At 41.1% G+C, this 14745-nt stretch overlaps 1 long non-coding RNA gene across 1 annotated transcript; it reads right to left on the bottom strand.

Annotated features, from left to right (window-relative positions):
• Positions 1-1351: 1351 nt before the first annotated feature.
• On the bottom strand, positions 1352-9607 carry LOC140685939 (uncharacterized). Its single transcript, XR_012059407.1, has 2 exons — positions 9487-9607; positions 1352-1592 (listed from the first exon to the last, which is right to left on the bottom strand). It is a non-coding gene; the product is annotated as an uncharacterized lncRNA (long non-coding RNA).
• Between the last annotated feature and the right edge of the window lie 5138 nt (positions 9608-14745).

The raw sequence follows: 14745 nt of genomic DNA, 5'->3' as shown, positions 1-14745 counted from the left end.
GCGAGCTACAGTTGAGTAAAGGCAGACTTACTCAGAGATACATACTCTGTAGACAGAGTACGGGCTGTCTCAGAAGGCAGGAGAAAGTCTACAAGGTGTGGGGGTAGCTGCTTAGTTTAAAGTGAGAGCACATGTGCATTCTACAGACAGAGAGCGGGCTGTCTGGGAAAGTGATGGGGAGAGAGGCCACGAGGCGTGCGGGCGGGTGTTTCAGTTTAAAGTAAAAGTAGGTCCACACTCCGTGGACAGAGCGGCCCGTCTCACTCAGAAGGAGAGCAGACACGAGGTGTGGGGGGGTTAGTTTTTGTGGGCCCCACTGCTTCACATGCTAACAAGAGGGAAGGTTATTCCAACTTCTCCAGGGAAGGGCCAGGGACCCCCCAGGGATCGGACCGCCACCCCCTTCTTAACCTTTGATGATCAGACTCAGAACTGTCATGGTGCCTGTAGGAGTGCCTCTCACCACGCCGGTGCATTACAAATTGCGTACAATGAGGCTCAAGATCTCCTGGAAGTCAACTCTCTTGTCCTCTTGGGCCCCAAGGCTCGCTGGGAGTTGAATCTCCTGCCGTCCTGGTGTTAACTGCTGTGTCATTCCTTGAATGGCTGTGCCCTGCCCCCTTCCTTCCTGTCTCAATCTAAGGAGAGTCTTTGAGAGGAAATGCATCTCAGGTGGAACAGGGGCTGTGGGAGCAGGCAGGGCAAAGCAGAAGCATGGAATGAAGAAGGAATTCTGCCAAATCAGGAGGGGTGAGGTAAGGAAGAAACATACAAACTTAGCAAAAGAAAAGAAGACAATTCGAAAGTCAAGGTATTCCCCCAGCCCCAAGGAACTCTGAATTATCTCTTGGGAAAACCAGCACTGGTGGCTTTTTTTTTTTTCTAAATATCCCATATATCTGCTTAATAGTGACTTTGAGGGGAATGTGGTTAATCGCTGAGCGAGTCCTTCCCGCAGCCTGAAACGTGGCCAGGTGTCAATGGCACGCCTGGTCGCAGTGGATGGGCTGATGGTGAATTAACTGTCATCACATGTTCCCACGCTCCAATTGCTCACGGACCACAGCCGCTATGCCCCGGGGTATCATAAAGCCTCCTATTTGGATAAAACACATATCCCTCCTTTCTCCCCCCATCTTTATATTTCTCAGGCTGTATAATAATTATTTTTCAGCAGTTTCTTTTCCTTAGAGTAGACAGTGCACTCCTGAAGAAGACTGGTCTTATCTACATCCTTATTCCCTGTGTTAACAGGAGGCCTGGGACAGTGAAATCTTAGGAAGTGTTGGTTGTCTAAATGCAGGGTCCAAATTCCACAGGCAAATTGACTGATTTCCTCTTACAATAATCATAACACATATAAAACGTGGATTTTTATTGGAAGGACAGAAGAGTGTCCAAAGGAGAAGCCAAAATATGACTTCAAAGTTTGTGAACGACAAAGAACAGCAGTGGGGATGGTCAGCAGTGCTGAGTTCTGCCTTTGAAGGAATTCATGAGCACCATTTCCTCTAAGCAGTCTCTGCTTGACGCGTTGCAGACATCAGAAGTGGGTCATCTGGCAGGAAGCAGGCAGTAGGTCTCCTGGGTCCCTGTGGAGTCAAGCACATTTGGTGGAAACCAGAGGAAATTCCATCAGCATTGTATATTTCAGACAGAAATTCTTATTTTAAAAAAGCACCGCAGGAGGCTTTGATAGCATAGGCTAGAGCACACAGTGCAAACACCCTATGCCACAGATGGAGAGATGGAGACCGCGTCAGAGAAGTGAGTCTACCTCGCCAGCCAGCTCGGGTCGCCGTGTGATTCATGTCGTGCCTCCCAACCGGGAGTCCCTGCCACCCTTGGAATACCAAAAACTGCCAGAGGAGGCATGAGGGCTATTTTCATGTTTTCAGAAAACCTAATGGAAACTGGATTTTTGTATCCACTGAGCTGCCAAAATAGCAAAAAATTAAGTTGTATTGTAGGCGAGGAGGGAGCTGATGTTTCTTTACTTTTGGCTGAAATTAGGGTGATACGATTTAGCCAAAATCATTATTGATGAACTGGTAGGTGGTGACGTGCCAATGTCTAAATTATGAAGAACGACCTATATTATTTATTAAATGTACTTTTTTGTTGTTTAAGGTAACTTAAAGGAAAAAAAAAATTTTTTGAGAAGAGTATGAAATTTCTTCATGAGAGAAAATCATCTGTGACCAAGGAAATGCTCACCAAATATTCATCTCTCCTCCCCGACATGTCCTGACCTCCCGCTGTTAGACAGGGTCAAACAATCATGTCTTACCCATAAAACATGAGCAAAAGTGATTGTGTCTCATTTCTGCCCTGAGATAGTAAAGAGCTTGTACAATCTTCTCATGTTTCTTTGCTCTGCTGCAATGAGTAAAGAATGTTCCAAATGGGGGAGGGTCATCTTCACCTCCCTAAGCCCTGCCAACCGTTTTAGCATGTGTAGCAGGAGTAAGAAACAAACTCTTGTTGTGTTAAACCACAGAGAAGTGGAGTGGTTTGTAACTTCAGCATACTCTAGAACATCCTAAGTCAGGATCAAACAATTATCCAATACCGAACACATAACTGCCCTGTCAACTGCTTTGATAGCTGTTCCATTTAATTTTTACAAAGTCTATGATGGAGATGTGGTCTCCACTCTTGTGTAGAATCTATAGATGAGGAAACCAAGAATCAGTGAGTGTCCATTCACTTCCAGGATCCTGCGGGTAACAGATAGCTGCAACAGGACTGGAACCCATTCTGCCAGACCCCGCCACCCACAAGCTTGCTCCAGGACATGGATGAGCAATTAACAACTGCTGAGACAGCAGCAGAGTCCTCCTGAGTTCAAATCCTCTACCGGTGACTTCTTTTCCTCCCGAAGCTCTGCATTTCTGCCCTCCAGGAGATTCCAGTCTCTTTCCTGGGGCTCCAATTTATCGGTCGCTCTATACACCGAAGCCAAGACCTGAATCAACTTTTTTTTTTTAAAACAAGGACAAAGGGAACCCTCCACTGTCAACATCATTATTACCATTAAAGTGCATATAATACCTTTCCTTTTGTCAAATTAACAACTAGGAGATTCCTCTTCCTATCCGCAACCTTCAATTTCGTGTCAAATATATCAATCATTGTGTCGACCTTTACAAAGGAAAGCTAACAGAGTTTACTGTGGCGTTTTCTATGACATGCATCCCGTCACATACAGAGCCAGATTTGCATACGTTCCGCTGATTATTGAAAGAAGGTCTTTCTTCCCCTCCCCCACCTCCTATTCAATTATGAGTCTATGTTCTCTTGCTTCAAGGAGGTCATGCATTGCCGGGGAGGTGAAATGTAACAGGCAGCAGTGTCTGGAAGAGATTTATGTGGAGATGGAGGTGGTCTGCACTGCTCTCAGACTGATTAAATAAAGGATGCTGTGGGAGTGGAATGAGGCTGTATGCATACTTTAGTAAATGAAAGTAATGCATTAGAATGCAGCTTTAGGGTCTAATTTAAAAATAGAATTCAAGCACCAGGAGAAGCCTTTAGAATATTGGCAGATGTCTGTATGCCACATTTCATATAGAGGACAAAGTGGATTAAGAGACAAGTGTAATCCACAGAACAGTTCACTAGCGCTTTAGTTTCTTTCAAATGCATCTTTATTTAAAGAGGATTTTATGTCTATTTTTTCCTATGCTATTGCAAAATTGCTGGAAAGCAACCTTGGAGACCATCTCAAACTGTTAATTCACGTATAAATTGTCCATTCCTTCATCCTCTCATCCAACGTTGATTTAGAACCTACTATTTGTAGACTGTAAAATGGGGACTGTTACCTTCAGGGGAAACGTGGCAGTGACTTTCCCTTTGGAATCTTATGGCCTTGTCCAAGGGGTTCACCCCAGGGGATGGCTCTTCCTAGAAACGCCTCCCTTTCGCCCTTGAAGTGATGATGGGGCGTGGCTGTTCTCTCTCCTTCCAGTTTTATTTCCCCCTGTGGTGTTTTATCAGATCCTGCATTTCTAAACCTGCTTCCCTTTACCCTGATCCTCCAATTTTTAAGTCAGTTCAAATGCCAAGCAAAATGCTGACTTAAGAATTGTCCTGCTGTCTGGGGATGAACTGGGGAGAGATTTATCAGCTGGGGAGGTTTTTGTGATACTCCAGGGAGGAAACGGTTTCCAAAGCTACCTATTTTGTAACGCTGAGATGGAAGGGTTGCCAGCCTTTTCCCGTTGAGTGTAATTCCCGCTGACCAAGGGGAAGAGCCAGAGAGGAGAGCATTGCTGACCTGAGAGCTTAAGGGACTCACGGCTCCCCTTGGACACATTACTTTAACTTGTGATGGGGTTTTCTTTCTGAGATGTTTACAGGATGAAATATCTGAAGGGATTTTGCCCCTAGACAAATCTGACCGGGCATGGGGTTCATTAGTGATCTAAAGCTGCCACTCACCTAGTTAGGAGAAAAATAAAACAGAAAAGTCACCTTGAAAATCGATTTCCTCATAAGCTCTAAGGTTGTAAGTGCAAGAAATACCCTTGATCTGTTTCCCTTAAAATGAATCAGCAAGCTAAACAGAAAACTGTTGAATCTAATTCTCTACAACATTTTGGTTCTATCTATGAAAATTATTAGGAAATGGTTTTCTGTTAGAGCAAAGAACCTAAAAACAAGTTAAAAATTAGAGCCAGCCCCAACCCACAACCAACTGTAAACTTGGAATGGCCTTAAACATGATGGTCTGTGTCTTTTTCTCCTTCTGAAGTGACAACTCAGAGAAGAGAAGGGGGTGGATCTGGTGGTCACAGCTGGAAGCCACAGAGGTAGGATGGACACTTTGTCTCCTGGTCCCCTGACCCCCTTCCTCTACCTTCTTCAGACCTAATAATTGCTTGAGATCAGCAGATTCTCTGAAGCATGACTTTGGTCACAATAAGAGCAACTGTCTGGTTTATCCAGTCCATGTCAGTGTGTAGGACCCAGCTTGGAAGTTACCCATTAAAGTCTGAATGCACAGAAAATGTACACTTCTACAGGGCAGGGAATATTTCTCTCTTTTGTATAGAATTTCACCATCGGCAGAGGAACATGCAATACATATGACTTGTGTCTTCTCAGATGGGTACACAAGAAATGCTTTGATGATAAAGTAGAATTGCCCTCTGAGATTTACTTTAAAAGTGTATATTTAAGAACATAGCTCCTGTGGAAATGAACAGACTTTTAATATTTTTCCTGGAGCCCTTTGTTTAGAGGCTACAATATTTAATGTATTGAAAATGGCTTTGAATTTTTAGTACTATGACTTTTGTGAAATACCGAGGAAGGCAATAAAGCTATCTGTGCCACAAACAAAATTTCTCACTATTTTTCATGTAAATTAGGGCCCTGCTGCTTTTTCGCTGGTCCTGAATACAGAGAAAAGAGGCTATCCTTTCCCTTTTTTGAAAGATGCATTTCAATGGATCGGTCTCTCAAAGATGCGAAGTGAATCTCTCCTTTAAAGTTTCTGCTACTGAGAGGAAAGGGAGCCCCTTCTTCACATGTTCCCACAGTTGCACGTGGAAAATGGGGCTCCAGGAAAGAGAACAATAAGAATAGGTTATTATAAAACATGGAAAGCAGTGGCCTCGTCCAGCAGCTCATTCAGGCGGGGGGTACCCTCAGGACTGAGTAGGGGTCTGCCGCTCCAATTCCCAAGCAAGCCTGGGTTGAGTGAGCCACGGAATGTCAAGAGAAAGATGAATTTATCTTCTGTTTCTTCAGACAGGCTATGAGCTATTTTTTTTAATTGACCAGACTTTCTAATGTTTCTTTACTAACAGGACCAAAAATTGTGTTTACTTGTATTTTCTTATAATCTTCCACATTAAAGTTAAAAATAAGCCAAAACAGGATGTGAGTATAGCTCAGGGATAGAGCGTATGCTTAGCATGCATGAGGTCCTGGGTTCGATCCCCGGTGCCTCCATTAAAAAATGATAATAATTTAAAGACCAAGCCAAAACAGCTGTTGTGAGTTGAACCATGCTCCCCCCAAATGCATGTGTTAAAGTACGGCTGTGACTTTATTAATAAGGCCGTTGTCAGTGTGATCAGTTAAGATGCAGTCAAAGGAAGTTTTAATGGCTTTTACTTACAGTTTGTTTGTTTGTTTAATCCCACAGAATAAACTTTTAAAACCACTTACAGCAGCCTGGAAGGTCCTTGGAAATAGGTTCCAATAGAATAAAATACCATTTGCTTTTTGGTTTTGAATCTCTCCATATCAGAGCCGCAAAATATGTAAGTAAAAAGTCCTTCTAATCCACCTGCTGGTGCATCAGCCCCAGACTGAAGACTTACATCAAGCCCTGCCCCTCCCACGCACAGCCAGAGACGAGCGCAGTTTCAAAAAGTGATTTTTACAGGAGGGCCTTGTAAGTTTTTCCCCAGATTTATGCCAAGCATTGGAACCCACACAATTACTATAGGTAACAAAAAGCCAATATATTTTCTCTCATTAGCTTTATAAATCTTGAAGTTGCTTTGACTTAATCTTTATTTCTTATTTATACATGGCCTGACCTGATTATACTTGATTTTTTGCAAAGGCAGCTTATAATAAAAAAAAAAACAGGTATGATTAAAACCCCTAAAGACAACACACTAAGTGAGAAGGAGAAAGAGCAAGAACAAAAAAGTAAGGGGTGAAGAAAGGATGTTCAACACAGACACAGGGCGCTGAGCTTCCTGTGGAGGATAATCTTATGAATTACATAACATCCACTATTTAATTTTAAAAAATGCAGTCTGCTTCACAGGAGAGAAGCCATGTCCAGTCCCAAAGTCTTGGGAAATAAATATGTCATGAAAATCTTTATGTAGGTGACATTCAGACTATGATAGAATGAATCTTCACTAACCATTCTTCAACATGACTCTTCAAACTGTCTTCAACATGGAGACAAACCCCACTGGTCTGTTTCTTAACTGGCCTCCAGTGACAGCCAGCGGACAGTGGACAGGACCGGACAGTCCCGTGAAGAAGGATTGGTGCTGATGCTGGAGGCGGTGCGTGTTGGGATGAGGGGATAACGGGGTCTGCTTCTGGAGTGTAGATGCTTTCCTAATCTGACTTCAGTTACGAACAAAGCCTGGAGAATCTGGGAAAGTGAAGAGTCAACACGATTCTTAGAGCATGCCTTTGGGATACCAGTTGTCTCAGATGGGCTCGTGACAGGAATAGCATGCCAGACTCCTCGAGTGGCTGCCACTTGGGAGAACCAGAAGGGCAGGCGTTTGTGTCATTGACTGAAAGCAGATCAATATGCTCTACCAAGCCGAGAGAAAACAACTCGCTCTTTTTGCGGGAAATGTGGAAGATTCTGACATGGAGCCTTGCCTGACGGCATGTTCCCCAGGTCTCTGGGGGAGGGATGAGCGTACTGGCAGCAGGGCCGGACCGTTTCCAGGAGCAGCTACGGCCCCCTTCCCACCGCAGCAGAGCACCTGCGTTACAGGGGGGTGTGCGCGTGCGAAGACTGTCAACCTGTGACGCTCAAGGGGAAGGGGATAATAAACCAAAAGGCCAGGGCGATAAAAATAAAACCAGATGTTGTTTCTCTTTGGTTTGATTTTTTTTAATAACAAGTCTAATTTAAAAAGAGGAAACATAAACCTGTAGTAAGAGTATTTATCAAAAACCAACAGCAAATATGATACTAAATGGAGAATTGTTAAGAAAAGTCCCACTGAGATCAAGAAAAAATACGAGCACACCAGTTATTCAAATGTATGCTCTACCAAGTACGTCATATTAAATGCAAAAGCAAACATGTGTGTCCCATTTGAAATAAACCTCATTTTATTGGGAAATATAAAGAAGGTTTAAGAATGAGGAGTCTTACTCCTAATTAAAATGCCACTCTCCAAAACAAATGATTCAGTCTAATAAAATTTCAATCATAATCTTAACAAGGGTCTACTTGGAAACTAGACAAACTGAATATAAAATTTAGATGTAAGAATAAGTGTGTGAGAGTTGCCAAGAACAATGTGAAATATATGCATAATTGAGGTGGGTTTGTCCTGTCAGATATTAACATAGTCTAAGAAGCTACTATTATAAGCTCCTTATTTAAAAATGTTAATAAAATTGCTAAATCTCTCATCAACTGATAAAGAAAAATAAAGAAGACGCAATTTACTAGCACCAGGAATGAAAGGATGGAAAGGACCGCAGATCCCACAGAGGCTAAAGGATAAAGGAAAAACTTTACAATAGTTTCAATTTAACAGGCAAGTTCCATGAAAGACACAAACTATCAAAGCTCATTCTCCAATAATTAAGAAACCTAAGAAACCTTACTTATATCTAGTAAGAATTTGAACTAATATTATAAAGCCTTCCTACAGGGAAATCTCCAGAACTGGATGGCTTCCCTGGGAAATTCTCCCTAATACTTAAGGAAGAAATCATATCAGTTCTTCCAGAATTCAGAATCTCTAACAGATGGGAACAGATTCTAAAACATGTTAGTGGCCATGATCGCTCTGATACCAAAAGCAGAAAAAGATTAAATTATGTTGGTTTTGCCTTTGACAGGAAGTCATATGAATGAAGTCATACAGTAGGTAGCTTTGAGCTGCTAGAACCTTTCTCTTGGCTTTCGTGTGTTTGTTTGTGTGATACATACATGTGACTGCATGTATATGGTTTTGTTCGATTTTATTGCTAAATAGTATTCCATTTTACAGATAATGTACAATTTGTTTATCCATTCATCAGTCGACAGGATTTAGGTCCCAGGATTGACACAAATTACCATTCTAAATATATTTACATCCTCATTGAGATATAAAAGAAATGCTGATAGATGCTGCAGCCTTCCTATAATCTGTAATCTGTATCCCATAGCCAACAGGGGGTAAAAATAACGAGCAAGATATGACAGTTTTTGTCATGAAGAGAAGAAACCAGTTAAAGAAACCTTTCAAACACTTCCAGTCAGATTGACATTACCTTAAGTAACAAATTACTTGTAACCTTGAATCTTTTGGGTCCTGCTATGTAGTCATTTTCAAAACTCAGTCATTTAAGTGATTCCTCTGCTGTCTTTTACCCCCAGATCACCCACAAGTCCTTAAAGAGTCTGCTGATCTTTCTCAGGATGTGCTCTATATTTTTAAATAATTATTCCTACTATTCCTTCACCAAATTAAAATCTTTGAAAATTCCCTTAGTTCTTAACTTAAAATTAACAATATCTTGCAACTAGGCTACAAATTCTCTTCCCAGACTCAATTTTCCTTTTTTTCAGTTATCTCCCAAGTGGTCTGTTTCAGGTAAATGATTTTGCTTATTTTAAGTATATACTTTAATATTTTTAAAGGTCAAACCACTGTCTGTACAGTTTGTCTTCATCCTGAAAGACCCAGACTCCTCCTGTTCTGTTTGCCCAGATGTTACCCTCAATCTCATCACAGACACAAATTTCCAAGTAAACTGTACCTGGCTTTTCCCACCTGGGAATGACTTCTCTTTATTCTTTTCTTGTATTCTTTATAATAACATATTTAAATAATACATTTAAACCCTACAATGTGAAAGTGATAGATAACTTGTGAACATAATCAAGTTTTTGTTTGTTGATTTGCTTCTTACTTTCTTTCTTAGTTACAAAATTCTCTACTGTATTGGTTTCTTGGGGAAGTGGGGTTTGCCTCTTTCTATAGAATATGAGAATGTTAGGTACTCGATTTCCCAGACTCCCTTGTTACGGGGGTAGGAGCATGTGATCAAGTTTAGCCAATCAGGGAGCATGTGATCAAGCTTAGCCAATCAGGGAGCATGTGATCAAGCTCAGCCAATCAGACACAGCCACCCAGGAATTTGAATCAGGGCAGAGCAGTGCAAAGAAGCACAGGGAAGGTTTCAACCTGGCAGCAATGACACCAGCAGTGGCAACAGCCACATTAGGTGCACAAGGGATGGAGGCAGCCATCTCAGCAATAGCGGTCACTATCCACTGTTGGCAGCTCTGCCCAGGGAGGCCCCGTCATTCTCAACTTTGCAGTGATTTTCGCTGTGATGCTGGCTGCCTGTGCTCTCTACAATACCGCATTTTTTTCTCATCACGTTTCTTTAGCCTTCTGGAAACTTTACTAAGTACTCATGCATTGTCTTGTTTAAATAAATCCCTTTTTCTGTTAAAGTCAGCTTGCTCACAGTGCAGAATCCCTATCAGAGCTGCAATTTCACTTACAGCAAGTAGTTGCAAAAGTGCTGTAAAGGGGGTGTTAATATTCCCTCCTGCATATGCAGAAACTGAAGCCCAGAGAGGACATATAACTTGTCTAAATTATTGGCTTGGCGTTTATTATTTATTAACATTAGTAGTAAGTATCAAGTATATCCTACAGGGGGAGGATCATATTCAGAGAAAGTCATAAAATAGCAAGTTGCCTGAGATTTGAAAAATAAGGCAAGTGATTAAATAACAATTAAAAAAATCAGAAACAATCCTTCAAATCAAGTTTAAGGTCAATATCTCTGGTGACATATCTGGCTTTTTTCATGTTTCCTAACACCGATGCTATTTCAGGCTGACAAATTTCCTAGTTTCTCTCCTGCAGAGGGTGACGAGGGAGGAAGGAGGAAGAGAGGAGACACGAGCACAGCTGCACTGAAATTGTAGTCATCAGAGGGAGTGGGCACAAAATATTGTGTCAGTGGCTAGTAAACACTGACTAAAGAGCCACAAGATTTCTTGAGAACCTACCTCTTTCAAACCTTGTAGCTTACAAAGACCACAAAGCTTCCATACCACCTGTTAAACAAGATCTCACAAATTCTATGAACCAACATTTAGAAAACACTTTTTTTTTAAACTAACAATTTTGAAAAGTAGTACTCCTCTCTTCTCAAGAAGTAGGATGTGGCAGGCTCTGAGAGATGTTTGGGAAACACGTGCTTCACCCATTTTTTTTTTAACATTTTTTACTAAGTTATAGTCATTTTACAATGTTGTGTCAATTTCCAGTGTAGAGCACACTTTTTCAGTTATACATGAACATACATATGTTCATTGTCACATTTTTTTTCGCTGTGAGCTACCGCAAGATCTTGCACACCATTTTATTAAAATTCCCATGCCCATGTCCGGTGTGGTATGTATTTCAGAATGCAAATGTTTTCTTGGCACTTTCTAAGAAATCTGGAAAGATCCAAATGAACATAAGAACTGGTGGGTGATAAGTGTGTCACAACCAGAATTATAGATTTTAGAGCTGGGAGGAAACAGAGTTGCCTATTTTTAAAATATAAATTCCAACTGTTCAGAGCCCTGTAGTTTCCAGGATTTAATTAATGCTCTTTGAGGGCCCATTAATGAGGTGTAGAGACTTCTGGGTTGGCCTTTCCTGGCGCTCTAATAACGTATAATACATATTAAAGCCTATTTTGGAAAGTTATTTCTCCCAACTTCTGCAAAAGTACGGCTTCAAGCAAAGGAGATTGTCATCCAGCCTGGACGATTCTGTGGAGGGCTCCTCCTAACAACAGTCCCCAAACATAGGTGAGGTTGCGCCCCTTCATCCTTGTACCAGTTTACTAGGGCTGCTGTGACAAGGCACCTCCGGCTGGTTGGCGGCAATAATGGAAGTCCGCCTTCTCACGGCTCTGGAGACCAGAAATCAGAGATGAAGGGGATTCTTCCGAGGCTGTGAGGAAGAGCGTGTTCCAGTCCTGTCTCCTAGCTTTGATGCTTTGCTGACAGCCTCTGGCTTCCTTGGCATACAGAAGCATCTCCCAGTCTCCGCCGTCAGCTTCACCTGGCCTTCTCCATCTGTGCTTGTCCGGGTCCAAATCCCCCTGTTCGTAAGGACACCAGTTATCCTGGATTAACAGTCCACCAGACTCTGGTATGACCTCGTCTTAACTAATTACATCTGCACAGCCTTATTCCTAAATAAGGTCAAATTCTGAGGTACTGGGAGTAGGATGTCAACATATGAATTTGGAAGAAACATAATTCAATCCATAACAATTCCAGTACAGACAAGCCAGTCTCCTCTGGCTCCCAGCCCCTTGCCAGCTCAGTCTCTCTACCCAGACCGCCCTTTCCAGTCTTCCCTCCCCGCTTTCTCCCTGTCCACTGTCATACAGAAAGCCCTGACTCTCCTGAAGCCCTCTCAGAACACTGTAGAACAGTCCATTCACCTCAATGACTTTTACTCTTTGTCACTCTCCATCTTTAATTCTTTCTCTCAAAAAATTGCTTAACTCTAAAGAGTGGCGAACAGTACGTCCTTAATCTGGTGTGTTCTGTACTGCCTTCCATAGGTGGATTTGTGTTTCTGGAGCTCAGAAGAATGTGGCTGTCCTACAGATAGAGAGTAGGCATTTGCTGTCTTGATTAAAGAGAAAAAAAAAACCAGGAGAAATAAAAAGAGGGGAAAAGGAAAGAATAGAAAAAGGAAAACACAAACTGTTTCTGAAGCTGAAGCTAAAGAAGGTGCTGGACATATGTTCTTTTGGAACATTTTGCGTTTCAGCTGAGAAGGTGGCTGCATTGCAAATTAACATGGATATATTTAGCACAAAGAATATACTCCGACACAAGGAGCCTTTCGTGACAACTGCAGCTACTAGACAGCGAGCTGCTTTAGAGGGCAGAGGTGTTGTTAATTCAGCTTTGCTAAAGGCATTGGTTGCTGACTGACTCTGTGATTGTGGGCTTAGGTTCTCCAGAGGAGCCTCTACTTAGCAACTAAGGCATCTTGAATGATGAAATTCTAGGTGGCATTGTTGTCAGGAGAGTTTTGTCATGAGGAACAAATCCCGACACTCTCTGGAAACTGGAGAAACAGCAAGTGTCGGGGCGTGCTGGCTGGATTCTCCAGAGCGCAGAAGGGCGCTTAACCATTTCCTGTCCTTCTCTCCGTAAACTTTTTTTTTTCTTCTTCTTCTCAATTTGTAGGTGCAGTCTCTGGCAGATATCATGAATTTTCTTCTGATGCTTTTTGTCAACTAAAAGTCATTCTAAGATTTTTAAAAAATATATTTTTAGGTAAAAAGTGACTCTTTTTAAGATTATTCCTATCAGAGCTAATGTAATAGTTAATGGGAGAAAAGCGCAATTTTTAACGACTACCTTTAAAATTCTTCATCAGTGGTTTCTTGCTTCAGTTAGTGAGTACTTTTGATTTTTTTATTCTCAGCCTTGGTGGGGTGGGGGGAGCGTGTCTTAATCAGAGTCTTATTTTAACAGCCTTTTACTCGTACTTACATGCATTCTTCATGTCTTCCCTTCAGACCGCAGGCTCCTTGAAGGCAAAGGTAGATTTTTTTTTCCCTTTGTCTCCTTATAAGTCAGCACATTCTTGGCATACATAAGTGCTCAATAAATGTTTGTGAGCAAATGAAAGAATGAAAGTGTCTAAACAGAGTTAGGTAATATTTTTCGACTCGACGCCAATATACACTTAGCAATGTCACAGAGGACAGCAGTTTGCTAGGAAAGGTAATTTGAGAGTGTCTGCGTTCAACGATTAAGAGCAAAATGATACTAAATAGTTTTCCACTGGCAAGTCTCTGGAGGCAGGAGGTGAGCCGTTGCTGGTTAAATTGTACTAGCACAAAACATCACAGCGTTAGACTGCAGCCTGGAAGCCCATATCAACGTTTCTGTATTTCTTGCCAGTTCCTTGTTAATCCTTTAAAAGGGTAGGTAAAAACGATGCCAAGGGCTTATATTATGTAGGCTGATTTATGGATCCCATTTACTCAAAGATTTCACTCCACATACTGTGCATGCCAAAAAAAATTCATTTCAGGAAAGCTTAATTGATTGATTATGCCACGCAACATATATGGCTGGAGAGTATGAAGGACATCTTGTTACAGACTTTACGTGGCACCTTTCATTTTTAAAATCGTTTAGGTTTCTCATTCGTTGATCACAGTGACAAAGGCTTTTAGGGGTAAAAGGGTAGACCCCGTAAGCTCATGCCTCACCCATGTCTTCCAGTTGTGACCCTCAAATGAATATGAGCTTTAGGCAGAACTGAAGCATCCACTACGAAGCGTAGATTTTGAGATGAGTTTTGAATGCTCCTTCCAAGATCACATGATAGTATTAATAGATTTTCCAAGTTGGTATGTGGCAATGTCTTCTTCATATCAACCAAAAATATAATGGATTATTTTTGAAGCTCTTAGAACAATAATTTTAAAAATCTGCAAAACCTCTAGCACCAAATAAAACAATGTATTATCTCTTTATCATTGAAAATAAAACTCTAAACCTTTGAAATGGAACTTCTAAAATGGTTTGCATGAGCTAATGAGAGGATTGGGACACTAAAAGAATGATTTTTGTTTGTTTTTACAGTTAGTAAAATAATAATATTGCGTTATTGTATTCATTTTTGGTTGGTAAGATAATTTGGGTGCAATGAGAATTCATTGTTTGGCTCTTATGTATAAGAATCCTAAGGAATGCTTTCTTCATGGAGCTGTAATCTTTTAAGGGAGGAAGAAAAAAAAAAAACAGAGAAAGATGCCAAATGCTATTTTAATATTTTTCCTTTTGAAACATAATGTTTAGTAAAGAAAATCTGTAACCATACATATAAAAAAAAGAAGAAAATTAAATATTCTTGTAGAAATAATGTTATTAATGTGTTCATATTTTGGTTATATATGTGTGTGTCTGTACATTGTGCAGAATAAAATACATTCTTACTTTTAAACTTAAATTTATTTTGT

The sequence above is a fragment of the Vicugna pacos genome, chromosome 15, assembly GCF_048564905.1.
Source record: "Vicugna pacos chromosome 15, VicPac4, whole genome shotgun sequence".
NCBI classification, from domain to species: Eukaryota; Metazoa; Chordata; class Mammalia; order Artiodactyla; family Camelidae; genus Vicugna; species Vicugna pacos.
This window is presented reverse-complemented; position numbering and strand designations above follow the sequence as displayed.